General features: G+C 42.7%; 1 protein-coding gene and 1 long non-coding RNA gene across 2 annotated transcripts in view; both read left to right on the top strand.

The window, feature by feature from the left end:
• Positions 1-27,014, top strand: part of chchd6a (coiled-coil-helix-coiled-coil-helix domain containing 6a) — a 315,813-nt gene that overhangs the window by 58,040 nt on the left and 230,759 nt on the right. The gene's annotated exons all lie outside the window — the stretch shown is intronic.
• Positions 7,960-26,686, top strand: LOC117512218. Its single transcript, XR_004561249.1, has 4 exons — positions 7,960-7,970; positions 11,469-11,471; positions 23,351-23,360; positions 26,550-26,686. It is a non-coding gene; the product is annotated as an uncharacterized LOC117512218 (long non-coding RNA).

Here is a 27,014-nt window from a genome sequence, read left to right as displayed (position 1 = left end):
TGGAAAACCTCTGCAGGGAATCCGATTCTGTTTTTGAATCCACACAAACTCACTGCACAAAAAAATGTTACATATCTAAAACCCATTATATAATGGCTGAGTAGATCGTTATGATTTTAATTGGTGCTTTGTATATCATGTGATATGGATTATTTTTCCCATTTGTGTTGCGTTGTATTTACCGTGCAAATTTGGTACCATACATTTTGTACCATTGCACGCTGCAACCACCGCACACCCATGCTGTGCGCACACACACTAGTGGGGACGGTGTTTAGCTAAACATGGTGGAGTTTGTTTTGCTGACAGATGACTGTTTGAATTACCTAATTGATGGTGCTAATTCTAACACAAAAAGAAACAAATCCACTACGCTGTAAGCCACCTGGAAGCATGAAGATGATGAAGTTAGGATGAAAAGCTGGACGAGCTTCTGATGTAATTTGTTTTTTTGTTTTTTTTGTTTTTTTTTTTAGCATGAAGATGATGAAGTTAGGATGAAAAGCTGGACGAGCTTCTGATGTAATTTGTTTTTTTTTTTTTTTTTTTTTTTGCTAAAGAGAGGAAAGCAGACTGTAGTCTGCATGGCATCACAGAATACGTAGAATTGTTTTTGAACTATCTGACTGTTTCTGCAAGTTGACTGAGAATGATTTTGGACTCGTATTTAACGTTTGTGTTGGACTGCTGACGTCAAAGCACCAGTGACGCACAGCAAAATGTAAGTCCCTTTTTTGCTGTTTATAAATGAATAAAATATCAAATGACAAGGATCTGTTTTCGCTGTTATATAAAACAAATAATGTTTTTTTTTCATTCATTCAATGGAACAAATATTTAATTCGGTGAAAGATCGAATGTCCCATTCGACGCATGAAATATTTGTACCATTGAACTCATAAACATTCATTATTTGCATATTATTTTCAGAGAGGAATTTCATGCAAATGGTGCGTTGCGGAAAAAAAAACAGTCACTGCTCAGCTCAAAACACAGAAGACAACAAGGTGCAAAAATGTGTGTCAAAAGAACAGTCATGTCCCCTGTACTTTTCTGCAAAGGGGACAGGACCTGGACGACTGCACCGTATTAGATAGATTTATTGTCATTGCAACAATTGTAATGAAATTTCTTCCCACACAATCACCTCGGACAAAAATACAACTAATCCACAATTATTACAATTTGAACATAATAATGGCACACATCAGAATTAGAACACCCATACATATACATTTGATTGTTTATGTACGCTAAACTTTAAGACAGTCCGTCATCCGAATTGAGGCAATGTGAATGGGGGGGGGGGGCGCAGCTGTGTCCCGTGCGGCCACAGGCTTGGGGGGGAGCGGCAGGGCGGAGGCAGGGGGGGAGTGGTAGAGGTAGGGGGTGGAGATGGTGCGTGCGTCATGAGTGCAGATGAGGTGAGTTCGTATCATTCAGGTGAGTTTGTATCAGTTTCTGTCAGTGTGTGCATAATGTCTGTAGTTGCCTTGATAACAACAGACTGTCGTGGGGGGGGGGGGGGGGGGGGGCAGAAGATAAGAAGGCAGCTGAATGGTTCACCAAGGCTGTAGAATTTCTTCTGGAGGAAACCAGCAGGGCTTTTGAGCTTCGGAGGCTGATAAGACTACCTTGCTTAGAGTTGAGCAGAGAAAGCACATTTGTAGCTTCTCGAACCAACCAAATCCAGTTTGAGTATTCCCTGGTCTCCGACAGCTTCCTTTGCAAGGCGTACATTTGCTCCAAGATGTTATCCAACTTACGTCTGAGTTCAAGGGTTAACGCAGTCTGAGAATATATCGCCTTACCCAACTCACGGACAGATGAGGGGTCGTGGTTCTGGTAGTAGCCGTCTTGCCAGTTTTCCGGTAGGTCATGGCAGCACATAAACCAATAAGCACCAGCCCTCCTACGATAAAACCAAATATAAATAAATCTTCAACGTCCTCCACAGAGTGTGGTACCAAGCACGCAACATGCCATTTCTCCCAGGTGTTGAGAACATAGCCCGCAGGGTTCCCCAGCTCTGATTTCCTTGTTGGAAAAAATGGTGCCAATAGCGTTCAGAGACCAGCTGATCAATTCCATGGTTAATCCAATATTGTTTGAAGAATTGACAGTCCGGTGAAGTACGAGCTTTGAAGGTTGGAGCAGAGATAGAGGAGGGGATGCAACCGCCCTCGCCGGAGTCCCAAGAGCAAGTATTGAAGAGAGGATGAATGGGGTCATGTATCGTGAGATTTTGGCAAACACCCTCCTTCCCTCAGTAAGAACATTGAAGATTGGTTTTGATTGGGTCTTTCAGCATGACAATGACCCAAAACACACAGCCAGGGCAACTAAGGAGTGGCTCCAAAAGAAGCATTTCAAGGTCCTGGCCTAGCCAGTCTTCAGACCTAAACGCAATCAAAAATTTTTGGAGGGAGTTGAAACTCAAAACCTAGAAGATCTGTATGGAGAAGTGGACCAAAATCCCTGTTGCAGTGTGTGCAAACATTGTCAAAAATGACAAGAAACGTCTGTCCTCTGTAATTGCAAAGGTTTCTGTACCAAATATTAAGTTCTGTTTTTCAATTGTATCAAATACTTAGTTTGTGCAGTAAAATGCAAATTAATCATTTAAAGATCATACAATGTGAATTTCTGGATTTTTTTTTTTTTTTTTTTTTTTAGATTCTGTCTCTCACAGTTTAAGTGTACGTACAATAAAAATTAAGGACCTCTCCATTCTTTGTAGGTGGGAAAATGAGCAAACTCAACAGTGTATCAAATACTTATTTTCCCCAAGTGTGTGTGTGTGTGTGTGTGTGTGTGTGTGTGTGTGTATATATATATATATATATATATATATATATATATATATATATATATATATATATATATATATATATATATATATATATATATATATATATATATATATATAACCCAAGGCCTTCTCGGTGCCACACCTTTTGGCAACACCCACTGTGCACAGTGGACAAAAAGTGGAACACTCAGCATAACCAGTCAAATGAAATCGGGGCTCTTGTATAGCACGAAAAAAAGTGGAATATTTTGCAATTTCCAAGTCAACACCAGATCTTAATCTAATTGAGTATGCATTTCACTTGACAAAAATAAGACAAAACCTAATGCAGAAAGACCCACAAGCAAGCAACAACTGAAAACAGCTGCAGTAAAGGCGAGGCAAAGCATCACAAAAGAGGAAATCTGGTATTTGGTGATGTCCATGGGTTCCAGACTTAAATATAACTCAATGCTAAAATACAGTGGGGCCAAAAAGTATTTAGTCAGCCCCTGATTGTGCAAGTTCTCCTACTTAGAAAGATGAGAGAGGTCTGTAATTTTCATCATAGGTACACTTCAACTATGAGAGACAAAATGAGAAAAAAAATTCCAGGAAATCACATTGTAGGATTTTTAAAGAATTTATTTGTAAATTATGGTGGAAAATATGTATTTGGTCACTCACAAACAAGCAAGATTTCTGGCTCTCAAAGACCTGTAACCTCTTCTTTAAGAAGCTCTTCTGTCCTCCACCTGTTACCTGCATTAATGGCATCTGTTTGAACTCGTTATTTGTATAAAGACACCTGTCCACAGCCTCAAACAGTCAGACTCCAAACGCAACTATGGCCAAGACCAAAGAGCTGTCGAAGGACACCAGGAAGAACATTGTAGACCTGCGCCAGGCTGGGAGTGAATCTATAATAGTCAAGCAGGTTGGTGTGAATAAATCAACTGTGGGAGCAATTGTAAGAAAATGGAAGACATACAAGACCATTGATAATCTCCCTCGATCTGGGGCTCCACGCAAGATGTCATCCTGTGGGGTCAAAATGATCATGAAAACGGTGAGCAAAAATCCCAGAACTACACAAAGGGACCTGATGAATGACCTGCATTTAAAGCTGTAGTACATATGCCAGGCCTGTAGGTGGCACTGTAACGCTCCCACAAAAAAAAAACTAGAAGAAGACCGTAGCGCATGCCCATAACTAAGTTGGTTCCATTCCTCCAGCCAATGCAAAGGAGTTGGTATCGGTTTATTTGGTCATGTGACTTTTAGTCAGGATTCTGACATTTTCCTGATTGGCTGAGACACGCCGCTCTCTGATTGGCTGCAGCCTTTGTTTACACCATAGCACTGGTACCACAGTCTCTGGAGGAGTGGAACCAACTTACATTTTTGGCGGTTAAACCTCGGCCCCACCAAATAATGAAGGCTGAAGAAGGAGCCACGCATGGGTGTGGGGTGATTATTTGAAGAATGACCCACGTTTTCATCTATCACGTATCCACTATGAAGGTGCCACTATGTGCCTCTCTGTACCCTGCATGTGCCACGTAGCAACCTCTAGTGAGCCACGACCACCTGTCATTAAAGCCTCGAATGGCTCGCATCAGCCACACTAAGCCATGTAGTGCCATGATAATGCCATGTTGGCGCACGTTTAGGCATGAGTTTGGTCCAAACCTCCAGCCCTCCCACACCTGGTCCCTTTAAAGTGTGGGTTTTCAATTCACAGATTCACAGCAGCATTTAAAGATGTCCCTTATTTTTTTTATTTTTTTTAAACGCAGTCCAAAAATAGACACTCCATCACAGTTCCGCAGTTGTGCGCTGTGCGCCAGGCTGCTGTCCACCTGTAATGCACCAGACCAGCTAGACCCGAAACACGGGTTCCTGGAGAGCCACCTCTGCGCTCCTCGATGGCTCCGCGGCTCTCTGGCTTTTTTTTTTTTTTTTTGCGGCTTTAAACTCACAAAACTTTGTTTGTCCGTTTATTTCTGCAAAATCACTCTTTTGTGCGCGCGCTGCTGTTGTCCTTTCATGGACAGCCGCCTCTGTGCTCTTTCTGGCTTCCTTTCCATCCGTGGCTTGCTGGCTTTATTTTTTCCCTGGCTTTAAGCACAATCATTTTTACAACGTGAATCCACTTTAACTTTGTGTTCGTCCGTTTATTTCTGCAAAAGCGCTCTTTTGCGCGTGCGCTGCTGTTGTCCTTTCATCGTCAGCCGCCTCTCTGCTCTTTCTAAGTGGCTTCCTTTCCATCCGTGGCTTGCTGCCTTTATTTTTTCCCTGGCTTTAAACACAATCATTTTTACAACGTGAATCCACTTTTGACTTTGTGTTCGTCCGTTTATTTCTGCAAAAGCACTCTTTTGCGCGCGGTGCCGTTCTGTATACAGAATGAGGTGGCCGTTTTATTATATACACCTGTGGATCATTTTCAATATATATATATTTCTTTATTTCTTCCGCAGCTTACAAGTTACCATGATACAACTTTTAACTTTGTGTTATGTCTTCAAAATCAGTCTTTTGCGTGCTCTCCCCCTGTGTTGCCGCACAGCTCTTGCTCGTAGCTGCTCCACTGGAGTTATTATCTTCCATGGCTTTAAACACACATCCAAATTTTAAGTTTGTGTTCGTCCAATATCACGCTTTTGTGAGCTGGCGTTCTGCCTAAATGCTCGTTTGAAGCATGATGATGAGTCACTGCCTCAGTGCGCACACACAGCGGAGCTCATGTGATCCATTAATTCCAGAAGTGATTAGAGGTATTTTTGGCATCCAAGGTTTGACAGAAAATGATTAATCCACTACAAAATAATTATTTTATATAGAGTCCAGCGCACAGAGCCGGTGGAATTGTGTGCGCAAGACAGCCGCTCCAAAAATAGCTTCTCAGGTCCTGCCTCATTGCGCACTCACAGCGGAGCTCATGTGATCCATTAACAAGATATTAAGTTAACATACTTCTACATACAACAGACATCAACATACAGACATACTTTTACAGCTAGGAACTGTCTTATCAAGCTATAAAAAACATTAAAAATTACCTTAAGCTCTTCAAAATGCATCCCACATGGAGCAGGTAAGAGAGGAAAAAAAGTATCCAGATAAAACAGTCCTCTGTGATGCCAGAAGTGATTAGAAGTGTTTTCAACATCCAAGGTTTGGCAGAAAATGATTAATCCACTACAAAATATATAGAGTCCAGCGCACAGAGCAGGTGCAATTGTGTGTGCAAGAGGAGGAGCCGCTCCAAAAATAGCCTCTCAGGTCCTGCGAGGGTGCCAGGTGCACAGATAATGGACTTTTTGCAGACTCGTAAGCACCACGCAAATGCCTCTAAGCCGTCGCAGTAACTCGAACACAAACTGTGCCACGCTGTTGTTGCTAAATTTTGAACATCTTGAAATTAGCGCCATGCTCAGAGAGGAGCCTCGTTAACTGAAGATAATGCCTCTAAGAGCCACTCTGAGCCACTATAATGCCACAATAGCTCACGAAACCAAAAAAAACAGGGTGTGTGGCTCCTTCTTCACTCCTTCTTCACTCGGTGGGACCGAGGCTTTACGCCACAGCCAATCACAGAGCGTGGCGTGATAGCCAATAGCGGCTGACGTATCAGATGGACCAATCATAGCCATGTTTTCAAAAACACGCTACCAGTCTCTTTGTATAAGCTGGACTATTGTAATTCATTATTATCAGGTTGTCCTAAAAGAACATGTCCCGTGAGGCTTCATCACGGCGTTGCTGTGCGCCATGCGGCACCGCCGCGACGCGCGAAGCCTCCGTTCCTCTTTCCATGACAAAAACTCCTGTAACAGTGGAATGTGCCATTCATTTCCAAACTGGACGCTGTGTTTTATCTGGGACGTCGTCTGACTAGCACAGGAATTGTGAAAAGACGTGGACATCAGCACTTTTTCGGCACATTGAGACAGACGTGCAGAGGAATTCCGCGCGTCGCGGCGGTGCCGCATGGCGCACAGCAATGCCATGATGAAGCCTCACGGGACATGTTCTGGCATGTCCAGGCACATCCACAATTTCTCGGATAATCACCCGGTGGTTTGAGTTGTCGGTGGCCATCTCAAAGCCGTCCTGTGAGACCAAAACGGAGGTGGTTTTGTCTCGCTCCAGTAGCGAATCCATCGTGACGCGCGAAGCCTCTGCTCGGCTTTCCATGACAAAATGTCTTATTAAAAGTGAAATCTGCCGGAAAATGGTTGATGTCCAGCTCTTGTGATAACCAGAGAAATGGCACACGATGGTCACGGATCCAGACAGCCATCCGTTTAGAAATGAAATGGTCGTTCATCCTGTCGATGGCGGCTTTGGAGCTCGGCGTGCCCCACAGCCGCTGGGGGCTGTCCTTAAAGCGACAGTAACATTCCTTATTCTCTACCAAGCCCGTAACATTTTCACCGAAAGCCAGATAAATTTTTCTAATGGTTTCCAGCTGCCAGTCTCTAACAGTTTCTGAAAAAATTCTGATGGAAAAAAAGCCCAAATCATTGCGCCATTTCCTGACAATGAAAATCTGACGAAGGGGCTGGACCACTCCTCACTCAAAGCCTGCTCACAGGCGAATGACGCAACCGACAGGCGTGGAAAAACTCATGCATGCGCACGAGGGTTCAAGTTTGTCTGATGCAATCACACATGATTTAAATCCATATGGTTTTTGAAAAAAAAATAATAAGGTCGGATACTTTTCTAATAGACCTCGTATACACTAAACACAGAATAAATCACAGTAATAAAAAGTGCAAATGAAATGTGCAATAAGAAAAAAAATGCCCTGTCTGCAGACTGAAGATTTCACAGAGCGCCTAGGCTTATGGTTTGGTGAAGCTCAAAAACTTAATGTGAAAAAATAAATAATTACCTGGGAAAACAGAGAGAGGGAACATCCTGATCTTAAAAATCTGCATGATGGCACAGCGACATTGTGCTATTGCTTTGGGAGAGCCCTGCCACTACTGATATTGTTTAAAAATACAAAAGTACTTTTTTATCTGATTACTCGATTATTCGATAGAATACTCGATTCCAGAAATATTCGATAGCTGCAGCCCTGGCCCCACTGTACTCTAGGCCATATGAGCATTGTCTTCTTTATCATTTGCAGTTGTTTAATTGGTATCCCAATGCAAAATATGTATGTATGACGGACGGACAGACAGATGTAAAGCCTTCGCAGTACCCAATGGCCATATCTGATGGCCTCTGGTAAAAATGAACATTTTATTCACGGTAATGTTTGTCCAGTTACTTTTGAGATCCCTGAAATGATGACTTTGTAGAAAAATTGTTGCAATTCCTAAACAGTTCATAGGATATTTTTGTTCAACCCCTTGAATTTAATCTGAAAATATTCATTGCATCTCAGTTGTTTTATTTCAAATTCAATGTGGTGGTATGCAGAAAATTGTCACTGTTCAAATGTTTCTGGGCCTAAATAGCCCTGACAGTAAACCACTTGGTGTTACAACCTGCAGCATACACTTGTGAGCTGTTGGTGGAGCTGTTGTATTCTGGGTAAATGTTTTTGTCAGCACTTGTTTCAGTGCTTTTGACTGCAGATGTCACCTTAGTTGTATTCAGTGAAGAAGCTGTTTTAAAATGGATTCATTTGAATGTCTTTCAGTAGGTGGAGATAAGTTGGGATGGGTCAAGTAATGATTTAGTCTGAAATGTCCCCCCCCCTTCTTCAATCACATTGTGGAACATTTTGCAAAGGCACAAATTGGGTCTGGGGATTTCATTTGTAATTTCCATGTTGATACTTTCTTTTCCACCTCGTCCATTCGATTGCATTTCTGCTGTCTTTCTTCCACATTTCCATTTCTGTCCTCTTCCTTTTCTTTTCTCTTTTTTCATACAATTTTGGTCTTTCCTTTTATTTCTCTTCTTCTGCCCTACACCATCATTTTCTTTTTCCTGCCTTGGAGACAGCATTATCAGTGCAGTGCAAGCAGTAAATTGCACCCTGAGAGTTTCCTGGAGCTGGAGATAGGAATAGTGCAGGGTTGGAGGTAGTCGTGGGAAGGGGAGAGCTTGTTTTACACATCGGCCGGCACCTGTTTCACATTTCACTCCTCTTCCACCTGCCCTCCCTGTGTCGACACATGCTGTATTGCCTGTCTTATCTACACTCCAATACACTCCCACTTCTAATAGAAAGCTGCTGAAGGGAAGTTGTGAGTAGATTGACCAATGGAGCAGGAGATGCTCAAGGCTTGTTGAAATTACTGTTCCTTGTGCTATGAGTACACATTTGTATCTGCATGGACATCAGGTGTGCCGGAGATATGTCCACATCCCTGAGTTAAATTTGATATCTTTTCCTGTCTCTTTTGTCAAAAAAGAAGTTCAAAATATTCTTATTGCCAACCCTAAGGGTGCGGTATTGTAATCATGATTGCGTGTCTACATGCACAGCTCAAGCAATTCAGCTGACTATTTAGAGAAACAAAAGTTAATCTTAGAATTGACAGGAAATGCCATGGACCTAAAAGTAGAACCAGATCAAGTCCATGCTTACTTTGAGTTCAGAAAGAACTCAATTCTGGCAGCACCCTTCACCCTGTATGACTCCTCAGTCGCCATTGTGGAGTCCTTCCAGTATCTGGGGCTCACCATCACCATAGACCTCAAGTGGGAGCTGAACGTCAGCTCTCTCATCAAGAGAGCACAGCAGAGGATGTACTTTCTGTGGCAACTGAGGAAGTTCAACCTGCCAAAAACATTGATGGTGAACTTCTACGCTGCCTTGATTTGAGTCCATCCTCTCCTTTTTCGTCACCATTTCATTTCATTTAATTTATTTAAAAGGGACAACACATATTAATGAACACATAAAGTGTAAATATGTCAAATTATAGCCATGGGCTAATTTCCATCTGTAGTCCCTGAATTAAACAGTTTACAGAAAAAACACACAAACATCACAGGAGCTTACAATATGACAGACTACATTACATAGGGGTCACCAACTACTACAACAAGACACAGACTAGACAAAAGACAGGAAACAAAAGGACACTGACATGATCTGAGCATGAAGTTTAGCTTACACAAATTCAGTCAAAGGAGGACACAGTTAAAAAACAAAAAAAAAACTACATGTACAATTCAATTGGAATAAGTTAATTAAAATTGCAAATCTAATTTCATATATTTATATATTTTAAAAACCATAACTTTAAGAACAATAACTTATAAAGTGCTGTAGTGTATTGCACATTCCCTACAGTTCTTCTTAGTTTCTACAATTGAGTTCATAATGCTCACATTTTTGATTTGATTTGAGCCACTCCTTTAAGTGACTTTTGAAGGATTTAAAGCTTGGAGCCTCTCTCACTGTAGTTGGCAAAGCGTTCCATTGGCGACTGCCTTTGTAGGACAGAACATTTTGTGCAAAAGCTGTTTTTCGCACAGACACTTCAGTCCCCTCTACTCATAGCCCTGGTGACCCTCAAACCAACTGTTCTATATTTAATATAATTTGCAAGAGGTGGAGGAGCCAACCCATGTAAAATGTTATATATTAGACAAGCATTTTTAAATTTTATAAAATTTTCAAAACTAAATAAGTTATACTTTGTTAAAATTTTGCAGTGATGATATGAAAATGGTCTTCTATCTAAAATTTTCAGTGCTCTTTTTTAAAGCCTTTCAATCGGTTTTAAAATTGTCACGCCTGTGAGAGACCAGCTGGTTATGCAGTAACCTACATGAGAAAAAAAAAAAATCATACAGTGCAAGAACATCATAGCCCGCTTGATCTGTCATTGACCTTCTTATTTGGTTGAAGTTAAACACATTGTATTTGATTATTTTAGTTTTCATTTTAATATAATTTTTAAAGGAGAGTGTCGAGTCCAGCAACACTCCCAAATATTTGAATTCTTTAACTAACTGCAGTTCATCATCTCCATTGTACACATTGGAGCACTCAATATTGGAAGATACATACAGTTTTCTGTATGTTTAATTTCAGACATGATCCGTTAAGCCAATTTAAAATATACTTTACTGACCTTGGCTGGGGAGCCCCCACCCCCTCCCCTCCAATAAATAAATAAATAAATAAAAATCATCATTGATCAATTATAAAACTCAGCCACATGGGGTGTGCAGCCAGTACATTCTGAGTGCTGGTCCCAAGCCCGGATAAATGAGGAGGGTTGCGTCAGGAAGGGCATCCGGCGGAAAACAAGCCAACCGAACTATGCAGACTCAGAATCGAATTCCCATACCGGATCGGCCGCGGCCCGGGTTAACAATGTCCGCCACCGGTGCTATTGCCCAACAGGGTGCCGGTGGAAATTGGGCTACTGCTGGGCGAAGACGACGAAGAGGAGGAGGAAAACGTTGCCATGAACAGCGGGAGAAGAAGAAAACTAGAAGGGTGGAAATGAGAGTGGGGACTTTGAATGTTGGTAGTATGACTGGTAAAGGGAGAGAGCTGGCTGATAAGATGGAGAGGAGAAAGGTAGACATATTGTGTGTGCAAGAGACCAAGTGGAAGGGAAGTAAGAGCAGGAGCATCGGCGGTGGGGACAAGTTGTTGTACCATGGTGAGGACAGGAAGCGAAATGGTGTTGGGGTCATTTTAAAGGAAGAGTATGGCAAAAGTGTGTTGGAGGTTAAGCGAGTGTCTGACAGGGTGATGAGTGTGAAGTTGGAAATTGAAGGGGTGATGATGAATATCATCAGTGCATATGCTCCACAGGTTGGTTGTGAGATGAAGGAGAAAGAAGATTTCTGGAGTGTGTTAGATGAGGTGGTGGAGAGTGTGCCCAAGCATGAAAGAGTGGTGATAGGAGCATACTTCAATGGGCATGTTGGTGAAGGGAACAGAGGTGATGAGGAAGTAATGGGTAGATATGGTATCAAGGATAGGAATGGGGAAGGACAGATGGTAGTTGATTTTGCAAAAAGTATGGAAATGGCTGTGGTGAATACCTACTTTAAGAAAAGGGAGGAGCACAGGGTAACATATAAGAGTGGAGGAAGGTGCACACAGGTGGACTACATTCTTTATAGGAGATGCAAGCTAAAAGAAATCACAGACTGTAAGGTGGTAGCAGGAGAGAGTGTCACTAGACAGCACAGGATGGTTGTTTGTAGGATGACTTTAGAGGTAAAGAAGAAGAAGAGAGTGAGAGCTCAACAAAGGATCAGATGGTGGAAGCTGAAGGAGGAAGACTGTTGTGTGAAATTTAGCGAGCAGGTGAGAGAAGCACTGGTTGGAGGGTAAGCAGTTTTGGACAACTGGAAAAGTACTGCAGATGTGGTGAGGGAGACAGCTAGGACAGTACTGGGTATGACATCTGGACAGTGGAAGGAAGACAAGGAGACTTGGTGGTGGAATGAAGAGGTCCAGGAAAGCATAAGGAGAAAGAGGTTGGCGAAAAAGTTTTGGGATAGTCGGAGAGATGAAGAAAGTAGACAGGAGTACAAGGAGATGCGGCGTAAGGCGAAAAGTGAAGTGGCAAAAGCAAAGGAAAAGGCATATTGCGAGCTGTACAAGAAGTTGAATAGTAAGGAAGGAGAAAAGGACTTGTACAGATTGGCCAGACAAAGGGACAGAGCTGGAAAGGATGTGCAGCAGGTTAGGGTGGTAAAAGATGCACATGGTGACAAGTGAGGAGTGTGTGCTGAGAAGGTGGAGGGAATATTTTGCAGAGATGATGAATAAAGAAAATGAGCGAGAAAAAAGGCTGGATGATGTGGTGAGAGTAAATCAGGAAGTACAAGAGATTAGCAAGGAAGAAGTGAGGGCTGCTATGAAGAGGATGAAGAGTGGAAAGGCAGTCGGTCCAGATGACATTCCAGTGGAGGCATGGAAATGTCTAGGAGAGATGGCAGTAGAGTTTCTAACCAGATTGTTTAATAAAATCTTGGAAAGTGAGACCATGCCTGAGGAGTGGAGACGAAGTGTGCTGGTTCCTATTTTCAAGAACAAGAGTGATGTGCAGAGCTGCAGTAACTACAGAGGCATAAAGCTGATCAGCCACAGCATGAAGTTATGGGAAAGAGTAGTAGAAGCTAGGCTCAGAAAACAGGTGAAGATCTGTGAGCAGCAATATGGTTTCATGCCAAGAAAGAACACTACAGATGCAATGTTTGCTCTGAGAATACTGTTGGAAAAGTACAGAGAAGGACAGAAAGAGTTACATTGTGTGTTTGTGGACTTAGAAAAAGCTTATGATAGGGTGCCAAGAGAAGAGTTGTGGTATTGTATGAGGAAGTCTGGAGTGGCAGAGAAGTATGTTAGGGTAGTGCAGGACATGTACAATAATAGTGTGACAGCGGTGAGATGCGCAGTCGGAATGACAGACTCATTCAAGGTGGAGGTGGGATTACACCAAGGATCAGCTCTGAGTCCTTTCTTGTTTGCAGTGGTGATGGACAGGTTGACGGATGAGATCAGACAGGAGTCCCCATGGACTATGATGTTTGCAGATGACATTGTGATCTGTAGTGAGAGTAGAGAGCAAGTTGAGTCTAGTCTGGAGAAGTGGAGATATGCTTTGGAGAGAAGGGGAATGAAAGTCAGTAGAAGCAAGACTGAGTACATGTGTGCGAATGAGAGGGAGCCCAGTGGAATAGTGCAGTTACAAGGAGTAGAAGTGGTGAAAGTAGATGAGTTTAAATATTTGGGGTCAACTGTTCAAAGTAATGGAGAGTGTGGTAGAGAGGTGAAGAAGAGAGTGCAGGCAGGGTGGAGTGGGTGGAGAAAGGTGGCAGGAGTGATTTGTGACCGAAGAATATCAGCAAGGGTGAAGGGGAAAGTTTACAAAACAGTAGTGAGACCAGCTATGTTGTATGGTTTAGAGACAGTGGCACTAACAAAACGACAGGAGGCAGAGCTGGAGGTGGCAGAGCTGAAGATGTTGAGATTCTCTTTGGGAGTGACAAGAATGGACAAGATTAGGAATGAACATATCAGAGGGACAGCTCAGGTGGGACGGTTTGGAGACAAAGTCAGAGAGGCGAGATTGAGATGGTTTGGACATGTGCAGAGGAGGGACCCAGTGTATATAAGGAGAAGGATGCTGAGGATGGAGCCACCAGGCAGGAGGAGAAGAGGGAGACCAAAGAGGAGGTTCATGGATGTGCTGAGAGAGGACATGCAGGTGTTTGGTGTGACAGAGGAAGATACAGAGGACAGGGTGAGATGGAAACGATTGATCTGCTGTGGCGACCCCTAACGGGAACAGCCGAAAGACAAAGAAGAAGATCAATTATAATTACTCAAACTGTACAATTACAGTAAAAATGTTGCATAGTTCCTCTTTAGTTGGAGAAGCTACATCTGACTGGGGGATCCTGAGGCATTCCCAGGCCAGTGTGGAGACATAATCTCTCCACCTAGTCCTGGGTTTTCCCACTATGCATTTTTTTGTTAATGTAAAATATTTGGGCCAAATTCCATCATGTGAAAAATACTACCAGTGTACACTTCATCTGCAGTTTTGTAAGTACTCAACTGTATATGGTATTTTTTTCTGCTGGAGGAGCATCCTGAAGATAACCAAGGACAACTGAAAATGATGTTGTGTTGTTCATAAGATGTAAGTACATCTTATGAACAACACAGTAGCATTGTCCATATAGTTGAGTATTGTGTTATCAATGTGGAGAAAATGAAGAATTTGTCCATTTTGAAAGACAAATTTGCACTTGTTTCATTTAGGTAATAGAGAATTTCCCCTGTATTGTCAAAGCATCTCCTCTACTTGTCCCTGGCTATCGGACAAGCATTAATATTGAACCCAGAGGTCTTCTGTTTCTTTTTCCAGGTTTGAAGGAATACTTTCACTGCTGTGTGAGTAAAATGACAGCATTCATTGGGAGTTGCAAAACTTGTACAAATTATGACAAGATTTATAAACATGCAAGGAACACAAATGTGTTTTTCCAGCATCACTTTTCATTTTTCAATGTTATAGTTAAGTCACAGCAAAGACCCTTGTCCTTAATAGGCATGGGTATTAATATTTTATCGACATTGATTATGCTTATCGATCCGATTCCCTTAACAATACCTAGGGATGGGCATCGAGAACCGGTTCCTTTCGGGTATCGTTAAGAAATGATTCAATCCACCGACATCAATAAGCTTTTTGCTTAACGATTCTGTTATCGGTCCTTTAGAGTGGCTGTTGTTTTTGGGGGTATTTGTCAGGAAAATGATAATTTCTCTACTTTGATTACAGACCCTGCAGCAGGTCCGTAATCAACTTTTCTGCAGCACGGCTTTGCTTTGAACCTTGAACCAATCGAAGCAGTGGTTCACAGATTGAAGCAGTGTTTCGATCTATTGCTTCATTTATTCATTTTTTTTCCTTTCGCTTTATCTTAATTTTCCCCCGCTAAAACCCTAAAGAGCATACATCTGTGAGTATTATTTACCTTTTTATGTTAAACCGACCTGTTATGGTCTTCTGAAACAGTTGATCGATGTATTTCATAACTTAAAAACGGGAGCGATGCTAACGCGTTAAGCATGTCTATGGCATTTTCAATGTTAAAGTTAGCATTAAGCAGTTGCAGCTGTCATCACGTTCGGGTGCATTTGTTTTCTGTATAATAAGCGTTTGTTGTCGTAAAAGAGTCAAATGTATTACAAATTGTAATATTTTTTTAAATTTATTTTTGTTTATATATTAATAATCTAATGAAATCTAATAAAAATATAAAACCAACTAATACATACATACAGAAATAAATAGGTGTTTCCTGTGAACACCTAGTGACTCTTACACCTCCATTTCATCCCTGTCTTATTTAAGTTTAATGAGTTTGTTTCGGTCAAACCATATTTTCAATTTGTTTATTTCTTCAGTGATTTCCTCCAGAACTATCTGCCAAACTAGAAAACTGCTGCATCCTTGTAAAAGCAGAATACTACTGGAATGAATTTGAATAAGGAAAGTTGTTTGGTTTTTTTTTTTTTGTTTTTTTTTTTTATCACCAAAATGGATGCTGCACTCACTCCAGTTTATCGTCTCGAATAGTCCCAGATTGCATTTCAGAGCTTCTAGAATTCAAACATTTTCGTGCAGGTGGTGTTGGGGGGTAATTTTGGGTTTCAGCTTTTTTGTTTTTCACCACTTTCATCCCTGAATATGTCAATCGTGAGTCACTTTTGTGCGGATTAAAGTTTTAGTTTAGTAGTTAACAGTAGTTTTAGCCTAGTACAAAATTCACAAGAGGTATCGTTGAGCAGAATCGATAATGGCATTGATATTGATAAAATCTTATCAATACCCATCCCTGTCGATATCTCTTGTGAATTTTCTGTGTACTAAAAGTAGTCTTTACAGGTTCTCTATGTCAACATTTTATTGAGTCTTAAAGTAAATAAATATGAAATTGGTCAATGGATCCTTAAACTCTGCACATAAATAAAAATAAACAAAATGTGTATTTTTTCTCAAAAGCATTTCCTTTCAGACATTTTGGCTTGGATGTCTCTTCAGACCTCTAAGCTGAGCTCAGCCAGCTGCTGCACGTCAGTGCAGGACATCTCATTTTGGGACAAAAAAAATGTTTTGATCGATTGCAGTTTCTTTGTATTACAAGATATGGAAAGAGGTGTCAACTGATTTAAACAGCATTTTGCTTTGAGCTTATTAATTCTGACTGAACTCTATTGTTCTAACTTGACACGCAGCATTTGGAGCTGTGTGAACAGAACAGAGGGCGGTTCTCGTTTCTTTCTCGCAACAAGAAAGGAGTCCTGGTTAGTGACTTTAATCCGCACAAAAGGGAATCACGATTGACATATTCAGCGATGAAAGTGGTGGGGGAAAAAAAGCTGAAACCCAAAGTCACCCAACCCCACCCCCACCCCAACACCACCTACACAAAAATGTTTGAATTCTAGAAGCTCTGAATTGCAATCTGGGACTATTCCAGGCAATAAACTGCAGTGAGTGCAGCATCCATTTTGGTGAGAAAAAAACAAACAAACAACTTATTCAAATTCATTGCAGTAGTATTCTGCTCTTACTAGGATGCAGCAGTTTTCTAGCTTGGCAGATAGTTCTGGAGGAAATCACCATTGAAATTAACAAATTGAAAATATGGTTTGACCGAAACAAATTGTCATTAAACTTAAATACAACAGGGATGAAGTGGAGATGTAAGAGTCACTAGGTGTTCACAGGAAACAGTTATTTATTTATTTATGTTCTTTGTTAGCTGGTTTTATATGTTCTGTTGTGTTTTTTTTAATCAGGTTCTTTTTGTCTCTTTCTCTAAAATTGTGTTGTAGAATTATTAGTTATTATTACTGTTATTGTTGTTGCTATTATTATTATATAAACAAATTTTAAAAAATATTACAATTTGTAATACATTTGACTCTTTTATGACAACAAATGTTGAGCCATTAATTATTATACAGAAAACAAATGCAGACAAACGTGCTGAGATGCGAACAGCTTAATGCTAACTTTAACATTGCAAATGCCATAGACATGCTAAGGTGTTAGCATCGTTCCCGTTTTTAAGTTATAAAATACATCTATCAACTGTTCAGAAGACCATAACAGGTCAGTTTAACATAAAAAAGGTAAATATTACTCACAGACATATGCTCTTTGGGGTTTTAGCAGGAAAAAATTAAGATGAAGCAAAATAAAACAAAGAACCAATGAAGCAGTGGGTCAGATCACTGCTTCAAGCTTCAAAGAAGAGCCGAACTGCTGAAACTGTTGATTACACACCTTGCAGGGGTTCTGTAATCAACGAAGAGACATGCTCATTTTCCCGACAAACACCCCCAAAAACAACGGCCGCTCTATTGATGTCAGTGAATCAAATCATTTCTTAATGATACCCAAAAAGAACCGGTTCTCGATACCCAACCCTAGTCCTTAAAGACTCCCAACTTCTATTTCTTGTCCTGCTTGTGGTTGTAGGTATTGGGGGTGCTTTGCAAATGACTACTAACAAGGAGGTGCCCTGAACATGTTCAGTTATTTCTGTGTTCTGCTGCTGCTACTACTACAACTACTGCTGCTGCTAACATACCAGCTTCTTAAGGCCAAATCTATGATGAGGTAAAGGAATGATGTAGAAAGAAACATGACTTTCATTTCCAATCGTAGTGAATTGAAAAGCCTAAGAGGAGGATGAAAAGGTTGCACAAGTGGTTTAATGATTCCTGGAGCATAGCAATTAGGTGGCGGGCAAGAATGAAAAAGACGTTATTCCAATTTAAAGCTTTTTGAATGCATTTGAGGACAGACAAAGGGATGATGTGATTATATGTATATATTTATATATATTATATAATATATATTTTTAAATGGCATTAAAAGATGACTTTGTATACACAAATCAGAGAAACGGTAGGGATGAGAGGAATGAAAAGGAGTGAAACAGGAAGTGAATGAATGGAAAGCATAAGACGTTACTGAATAAACAAATAGCTGACAGATGCCTAAGCATCTCTTGCAAAAAGATTGGAAGAAGAAGAATGCGCAAGTGTACACACACTATAATGAAAGTGGTTGAATAGAATGTTCTGTGCAAACGTTAGAGGAATGACAGAATCGGAGGTGGACTAAGAATGTGTACCTGTTAAGGATTACAGCAAGGATCGGTTGTTATTACAAAAAAGAACTGCAACAGGTGTTTGAACCTTTCTGCAGAACAGTGAAACTGTGACGTGCTTCCTGTCTTCCCGTCATTGGTGTGGCTTAGTAAATGAGAGAAGTGTCTTTGTTGTTTCCAGTCAGTCACATCTTCCTGTCCCTTATCCTCTGCCCGTTGCACTTCCCAATTCTCCCATTTTCCTATGACTCCTTTGTTTTTAAGTGTGGCTCTCTCCCGCTGCGTGTGCTCTGTGAATAGTCTTTGTTAATGGCAAAACTTCGGCAGATGAAATTCAGAATGAGAGGGGACTGAAAAAAAAGGAAGCGAGTCAAGTTAAAGAGGTCCTGGGGATTGGTTTATAAAGCTTTAATGGAGCTTTGCAACATGTTGAAAGCTGTAAAGGTTATAAGTCATATTAGCATACAGTAAATTTCTTTCTACTTTATGAACAATTAAAAGTATTTTATTAGCTGCTTTTTCACTACCTGTAATGGAACTTCTACTGTTGCAAACAATTATTCATGCTTTTCTCACACTTTCTCTGTCAAGGGCGGCTGACACTTTTACAATATACAAATATGAGGTGTAAAATACAGTGTTAATGAGTCTTTTTTTAAAATAAATATCACAGTACCTCTATTCTGTGAAGATATTTTTTCTAACACTGCAGACAGCTAAAGGCAGAATGTGTCAGAGGTGGAACAGATCTGCAGATGCAGATCTGTTCTACCTCTATGAATGCTGTGGATTGCAGTGGAATAACCTGAGCAGCAGTAACCAGACTGTAGAGTTCAGTTCGATTATTTCATTCACCACCTCATAGCTCTGTCACTGTGCAGTATTTGGCAGTGGAACACAGTGCATTCTTTGCCCTCTGCTAAGCAAGGCTTAGACCACCAAAATGTGAGTGAATGCGAGTCATCCAATCCAAAAAGATTAACACAGTAATTCAAAAGTGAATGCGTAAAGGAATGTTTTGTTTTGGATGTTGGTGAATATTAAAGTGTAGGTGACATGTAATGCCATGTTTTCATGAATATTTAAGACTAAAATTAAACAACAGTTTGAAATTTATCCTTTCTGGGTATGCTGTTCTTTCAGAGATAAATATTCGGATTTTGAACTGCGCGGCACTAAAAAAAAAAAAAAAACAGGAACTTCCCAGTGTGCCAACATTGGACAAGAAGGAGGAAGTGGCGTCAGCTCCGGAACCATTATCTTAATTGTCCCATTAATTTGTGGATTTTTACAGGCTACTGACAGGCCTGTGTTTTGGGTCAGAGCTGCACCATGGTTTCGGTGTCAGAACAGTTACTTTTCGCCGGCAGAATGGCAGGTGGAACAGTTATATTGACGAGTGCGCACTTGCTCGGAGCCCACAATGACCGATATTTGTCCTCGTATAACTTGGGGGAATATCTGTCATTGCGGGCGACTGGGCATGGACATCAGGCCTCTGAAAATGCATACCGCCTTCCTAAAGCATGTTATTGTATTATTATTGATTGCTCTTGAAGATCATGTTGTCACTCTGATGTGGTGTCATGGTGCCTCCGAGTGTGGGACATCAGGAACAGTATTGTTAATGAGTTGTGTTGCTGTGTGAGACAGACAAATTCTTCTGTGAGATTCATTCACTTACATGCAACAAAAACTCATATACTATATGTGCTGCAGTGTCTGCTGGTTCTTATACTTGCTGCTAAGAGTATATTGCTTGTTAATGGCATATATCCACTTTTCATCCTTTGAACAAATAACAAGTATGTAACAAATAAACAAATAAATAAAAGCAAGTATATAATGTCAGCATTACTCCAGACAAGACACTTGAAGTGATCTGCTGTGACTAAAAACACTCATTTAAAAATGGCAAACTGGAGAAAAGACTTGTGACTCTGGGAGTCTGAATACAGAGTCATTGGACAAATCAGCTACTAATCAACTCCAATAGTCACAGTGAAGTTGTTCCACAGTTGATGCAGTGCTGCTGTACATAGCCTGAAAACACTACCAGTAAACACACTGTACCGTAGGGATACATGTTTGGTACTTTTAAAAGTGACTGGAGAACAGCTGGGACTTTTATGCTGATACAGGTCTCCTCTTAGCATTAAGTTTAATTGTGTCAAGTAGGCTTACAGAGTCTAGGCACAACTGTACCCTTGCATTTACTTGTGAACATGATCATTTGAAAAAGAATGGTGGGATTTTCACCAAATTTCAGCTGAACATCCCAGATGAGTGCATTTCAGATGAGTTTGAATTTGTGCAATATTCTATTTACCCATATCCCAGTATGGGAGCATGGTTAGTTCAGCATCACAACTCCATCCATCCATCCATCCATTTTCTTCAGCTTTATCCGGAGTCGGGTCGTGGGGGCAGCAGCTCAAGCAAAGCCGCCCAGACCTCCCGATCCACACACACCTCCCCCAGCTCCTCCGGGGGAACCCCAAGGCGTTCCCAAGCCAGCTGAGAGACGTAGTCCCTCCAGCGTGTCCTGGGTCTTCACCGGGGCCTCCTCCCGATGGGACATGCCTGGAACACCTCTTCAGCGAGGCGTCCAGGGGGCATCCGAAAAAGATGCCTGAGCCACCTCAACTGGCTCCTTTCGACGTGGAGGAGCAGCGGCTCCACTCCGAGCTCCTCCCGAGTGACCGAGCTCCTCACCCTATCTCTAAGGGAGCGCCCAGCCACCCTGCGGAGGAAACTCATCTCTGCCGCTTGTACTCGCGATCTTGTTCTTTCGGTCATGAGCCAAATCTCATGACCATAGGTGAGGATCGGAATGTAGATCGTAAATGTGATCGGTAAATCAAGAGCTTTGCCCCCCTACTCAGCTCGCTCTTCACCACGATGGTCCGATACAGCGACTGCATCACTGCAGATGCTGTACCGATCCGTCTGTCGATCTCACGCTCCAGCTGTCCCTCACTCATGAACAAGACCCCGAGATACTTAAACTCCTCCACTTGAGGCAAGGACACTTCACCGACCTGAAGAGGGCAAAGCACCTTTTTCCGCTTGAGAACCATGGCCTCGGATTTGGAGGTGCTGATTTTCATCCCGGACCCTTCACACTTGGCTGCAAACCGCCCCAGTGCATGGTTAATGTCCTGATTTGACGAAGCCAACAGAACCATATCGTCTGCAAATGGCAGAAACGAGATTCTGTGGTTCCCAAACCAGACCCCCTCTACACCCTGGCTACACCTAGAAATTCTGTCCATAAAGATAATGAACAGAACGGGTGACAGCCCTGGCGGAGGCCAACGTGCACTGGAAACAGGTTTGACTTATAAGGAAAGTTAGGAAGTTTCCTTAGTTAGAAAGTTAGTTTCCTTATAAGGAAACTTATAAGGAAAGCCGACCAATAGTCCTCCTCCATGCCCTCCTCAAACTCCTCCCAGGCCCGAGTTTTTGCCTCTGCGACCGCACGGGCTGTGGCACGCTTGGCCTGCCGGTACCTGTCAGCTGCCTCTGGGGTCCCACCTACCAACAAAGACAAGTAGGACTCCTTCTTCAGCTTGACAGCATCCCTTACTTCCGGCGTACACCAACAGGTTCAGGGATTGCCGCCGCGACAGGCACCAGAGACCTTGTGACCACAGCTACGAGCGGCCGCATCGACAATGGAGGTGGAGAACATGGTCCACTCGGACTCCATGTCTCCAACCTCCCCCGGGATCTGGGAGAAGCTCTCCCGGACGTGGGAGTTGAAGACCTCACTGACAGAGGGTTCCGCCGGTCATTCCCAGCAGACCCTCACGATATGTTTGGGCCTGCCAGGTCTGACCGGCTTCCTCCCCTCCAAGCAGATCCAACTCGCCACCAGGTGGTGATCGGTCGACAGCTCAGCCCCTCTCTTCACTCGAGTGTCCAAGACACGTGGCCGAAGGTCAGATGATACGACTACAAAGTCAATCATTGACCTCCGGCTCAGGGTGTCCTGGTGCCACGTGCACTTGTGGACACCCTTGTGCTCGAACATGGTGTTCGTGATGGACAAACTGTGACTAGCACAGAAGTCCAACAACTGAACACCACTCAGGTTCAGATCGGGGAGGCCGTTCTTCCCGATCACCCCCTCTAGGTCTCACTGTTGCCACCCACGTGGTCGTTGAAATCCCCCAGGAGAACAATGGAGTCCCCAGTCGGAGCGCTATTTAGTACCCCTCCCAGGGACTCCAAGAAGGTCGGGAACTCTGCACTGCCGCTCGGCCCGTAGGCCGAGACAACAGTGAGAGACCTGTCCCCGACCTGAAGGCGTAGGGATGCGACCCTCTTGTTCACCGGAGTGAACTCCAACACATGGCGACTGAGCTAGGGAGCAATAAGTAATGTGACCCCAGCTCTCCGCCTCTCCCCGTGGGCAACGCCAGAAAAGTAGAGCGTCCAGCCCCTCTCGAGTTGGGTACCAGAGCCCAAGCTGTGCGTGGAGGTGAGCCCAGCTATCTCTATTCGGTATCTCTCAACCTCCCGCACAAGCTCAGGCTCCCCCCCCCACCCCAGTGAGGTGACATTCCACGTCTCAACAGCCAGGGGCTGTGAGCGCGGACCGGGCCACCCGCCCTCGACCGCCACCCAGTCCTCTCTGCACCCAACCCCCATGGCCCCCTCTGCAGGTGGTGAACCCACAGGAGGGCGGGCCCACGTCACTCTGTCGGGCTGAGCCCGGCCGGGCCCCATGGGCTAAGGCCCGACCACCAGGCGCTCGCGCGCAAGCCCCAGCCCCAGGCCTGGCTCCAGGGTGGGGCCCCGGCTCTGCCATACCGGGTGACGTCTCGGTCCTTGATTTTTTTTTACTCGTCATGGGAGCTTCTGAACTGCCTTTAGTCTGACCTGTCACCTAGGACCTGTTTGCCTTGAGAGACCCTACAACCGGCACAAAGCCCCCGACAACATAGCTCCTAGGATCATCCGGGTACGCAAACGCCCCCACCACGATAAGGTGGCAGCTAGAGGGGGAGGCATCATAACTGATTGTTTTTATTTACAAATACAGTATCAGAATACAAATGAAATGGTTCTCCTAATATCTCCTAATGCTATGGTTCTCAAACTGTGGCACACGTACCACCAGTGGACTCGGCGTACCACGCTGAGTCACCCAGATTTTTTATAATAAAAATAAGTCAGCTGAGGGCCAAGTCAGGTGTACGACAGCCCCCCATCAGAGCCTATATGGATGACCTCACCGTAACAACCATGTCGGTCCCGGGGTGCAGGTGGATCCTGCAAGGGCTCGAAAAGCTCATCACCTGTGCAAGGATGAGCTTCAAGCCCTCCAAATCACGATCCATGGTGCTGAAGAAGGGGAAGGTGAGTGACAAGTTCCGGTTTTCCATCTCAGGAACTGTCATCCCAACCATCACGGAGCAACCCGTGAAGAGTTTGGGGAAACTCTTCGACTCCACCCTGAAGGACTCAGCAGCCATCCAGAAGGCCAGCTTAGAACTTGGAACCTGGCTCACCAAGGTAGACAAGTCTGGCCTGCCTGGTAGGTTTAAAGCCTGGATCTACCAGCATTCAACCTGATCCAGGAGGAAGTCAGAGCGGGTGTGGAGGAAGAGTGGGTGAGCAGGGCAGTAGGACTACGGCAACAGGGAGCATGGACAAGGTGGGAGAGCGCACTACAGCGCAGGATCACCTGGACAAACATCTTGCAGCCAGATTTTCAGTGGGTCTGCTTCCTGGTGCAAGCTGTCTACGATGCTCTGCCAAGTCCAGCAAACCTCCATGTGTGGGGGAAAAGTGAGACACCTTCCTGCCCACTGTGCTCTGATAGAGGCGCTTTAGAACACCTCCTCAGTGGCTGCCCAGAGGCTCTGGCAGATGGTCGCTATCGCTGGCGCCATGACCAGGTGCTTAAGGCAGTCGCTGAGAGCGTAGCCTCAACCATCAGCTCCAGCAAGAACCATCATGCTCCAAAGAAGGCAATCTCCTTTGTTAAAGCTGGAGAAAAACCCAGAGCAAACCAACATGCGACATCAGGACTACTCCACACAGCAGCTGACTGGCAGTTGCAGGTTGACCTGGGTAGGCAGCTGAGGTTCCCCCAGCACATTGCAACAACATTCCTTTGCCCAGATATGATCATGACCTCTCAGTCTTTGAAACAGCTGATCATACTGGAGTTGACAGTGCCCTGGGAAGAAAACATCGAGGAGGCCAATGAGAGGAAGAGGGCTAAGTACCAGGAACTGGTGGAGGAGTGTAGGGAGGGAGGCTGGAAGACGGTCTACGAGCCCATAGAGGTAGGCTGCAGGGGATTTGCAGGGCGGTCTCTGTGCAAGGCCCTCAGCCGCCTGGGCATCATAGGAGTGGCAAAGAAGAGGACCATCAAGTCCGCAAGCGAAGCGGCCGAAAAGGCCACCAGGTGGCTTTGGATGAAGAGGGCAGATCCGTGGGCTGCTACTGGGATGCAAGTCGGGGCTTGATCACCCCCGGCTGGGTCGCCTGGGTGAGGGTGTATGATGTTGCAAGACCCGATACACCTGATGACCCCAGGATACATCACTGATGATGCGTCCCAGTGCATCCATGAGGTGTATTTTGAATATGCCCTCCAAAATTCTATAGTCGCTTTAATCATGATCGTAGGTTAACCTAAAGTAAAGAAAGTTAAAAGTTAGTTTTTGAAGGTTTCCGTTGTAACAAATCTAAGATGGCCACCATAACAACTTTTGTAATTAAAAAAAGAAAAATAATTTTTTGGATTTTTCATCTCATAATCTTTCTAAAAATGTAGTTTTCCTTATCTCCAAAAAAAATTAAAAACTTATGAATTGACATGAAGAACCTGACAAAGTGCTTTAGCATCATGTTTTTTCTGTGAGAGTTGGAAGGAGCTAGGTAGGAGTTAAACATTTTTTGTGTCAAATTGTGGTATGCCGCGGTAAAAGGAGAAGCTAAGAATGTTCAGAAGGTGGACAGTAATTAGTGGTGCTTGAAGAATTTTATTTATTTATTTACTTTTAAACAGCCCGCAGTTGGGTGGCAAGAACTACTTAGTGACCTAAACATACCAGATTACAAGATTTTTGTTGACTGAAGGTATAAAGCTCCTGAATCCAAAAACAGGCTCAAACTAGTGAATGAGTGAGAAAGAAAGATTGCTGATAAGAAAGCTGAGTAACGTTTCACTCAGAACACTTTAGTTACATACATTGACATGTTGCTAATAATGTTTAATAAGTAAAATTGAACTTGTAAATTACAGATGTGATTTTCTCAGAAAATTTATATTGACACTTTCAAAGCATTTGTGTTGATCAACGATGTCTGCCTGGATTTTAATCGACCCCACCATAATGGAATGATCATAAGAAATGGCGTGTTTGCAGTTAATAAATGCTTATTGGTAAATATGTTTGTTATAAGTATAAGTAGAAAAATATATAAATGTCGGTAGTATTTTGAATTTATAGTAAAATAACCATGTAGTTAAATCATAAGCCTTTACTTTAAAATGGCTATGAAAAGGTAGAAGCTAAACAGTTTATGACTTAGACTAGAAAATAAAATAATCAGATTCTCCCCACTTTAATCCCTGTAACTACAGGTGGGAAATGCTCCGTGCATGAGTGTGCCTGATTGTTTGCAATGTGATAACTATTTAAGTACAGTTTAAAATTTGTTGGTTGTGCTTACTCTGTCATAGTGCTTTTCTGGATAGTTTTACTAATTCTTCCAAAAGACACTAGATGGCAACAGAGGTATATTCCATATTTCACAATTTTACATAAAGGAGGACAATTTCTTTTCCTTTTCCTTTCTGCTTTCTTTAGTTTCTTCTTTCTTTTATGCATTCCATCTTTTCCTATTTCCTATTATTTTTTATTGATCACTTTTGTGTGCACCCATCACGCGTGACATGAGGTTTAATATCAAATGTGTCACGCTGCAATTGGCAAGCCTGTCACAGATCTTCCTGCACAGACTCCACATATCAGTCTAATCTTCCTTTTATCCAGGCTATGCTGTTGTGACAATAGTCCTCTTAAACCTTAAAATCTCTCTTCATTTGCAAAATGCATTTTAGTGCAGCAAATAACAGAATATTTACAGAGGAATCATGCAAATGGCGATAGAAGCACCAAATTTGGCACAGTTTTAAAAAGGAATAGTTTGCACCATGGCTCATGCTTATTTATCATGTTACAGGATAAGATATGCCACGTGTCATAGAATCCAATGGTTGTCAACATTGTTTGACCTTTACTTTGCAGACCAAACATTCAACACAGTCAAAACTATTTATTTATTCATCCTATTAGCTCAACCAATAATTTGCACCATGTTTTACCAAAATTGGAGCAACTTTAACTTTAGACCCCTGTACAAACTAAAATTGACCTTTGTCACCATTTTTGCTGTTTTTACCCCATAACTCTAACATTCAGTCACAGACAATACAAACTATACCTTTTTGGAATATTGATGCTCAGCTAATGTGGTGTAGTTTTCAATATGATTGGAGCATCTTTTAATTTTGACCCCTGTGTAATTCTTCAATTGACCCCTACCTGGCTGGCTATTGATTTTTTTTTTGAGTTTTTTTTTTGAGTTTTTTTTC

This window comes from Thalassophryne amazonica, chromosome 6 (assembly GCF_902500255.1).
Source record: "Thalassophryne amazonica chromosome 6, fThaAma1.1, whole genome shotgun sequence".
Lineage (NCBI taxonomy): Eukaryota > Metazoa > Chordata > Actinopteri > Batrachoidiformes > Batrachoididae > Thalassophryne > Thalassophryne amazonica.
This window is presented reverse-complemented; position numbering and strand designations above follow the sequence as displayed.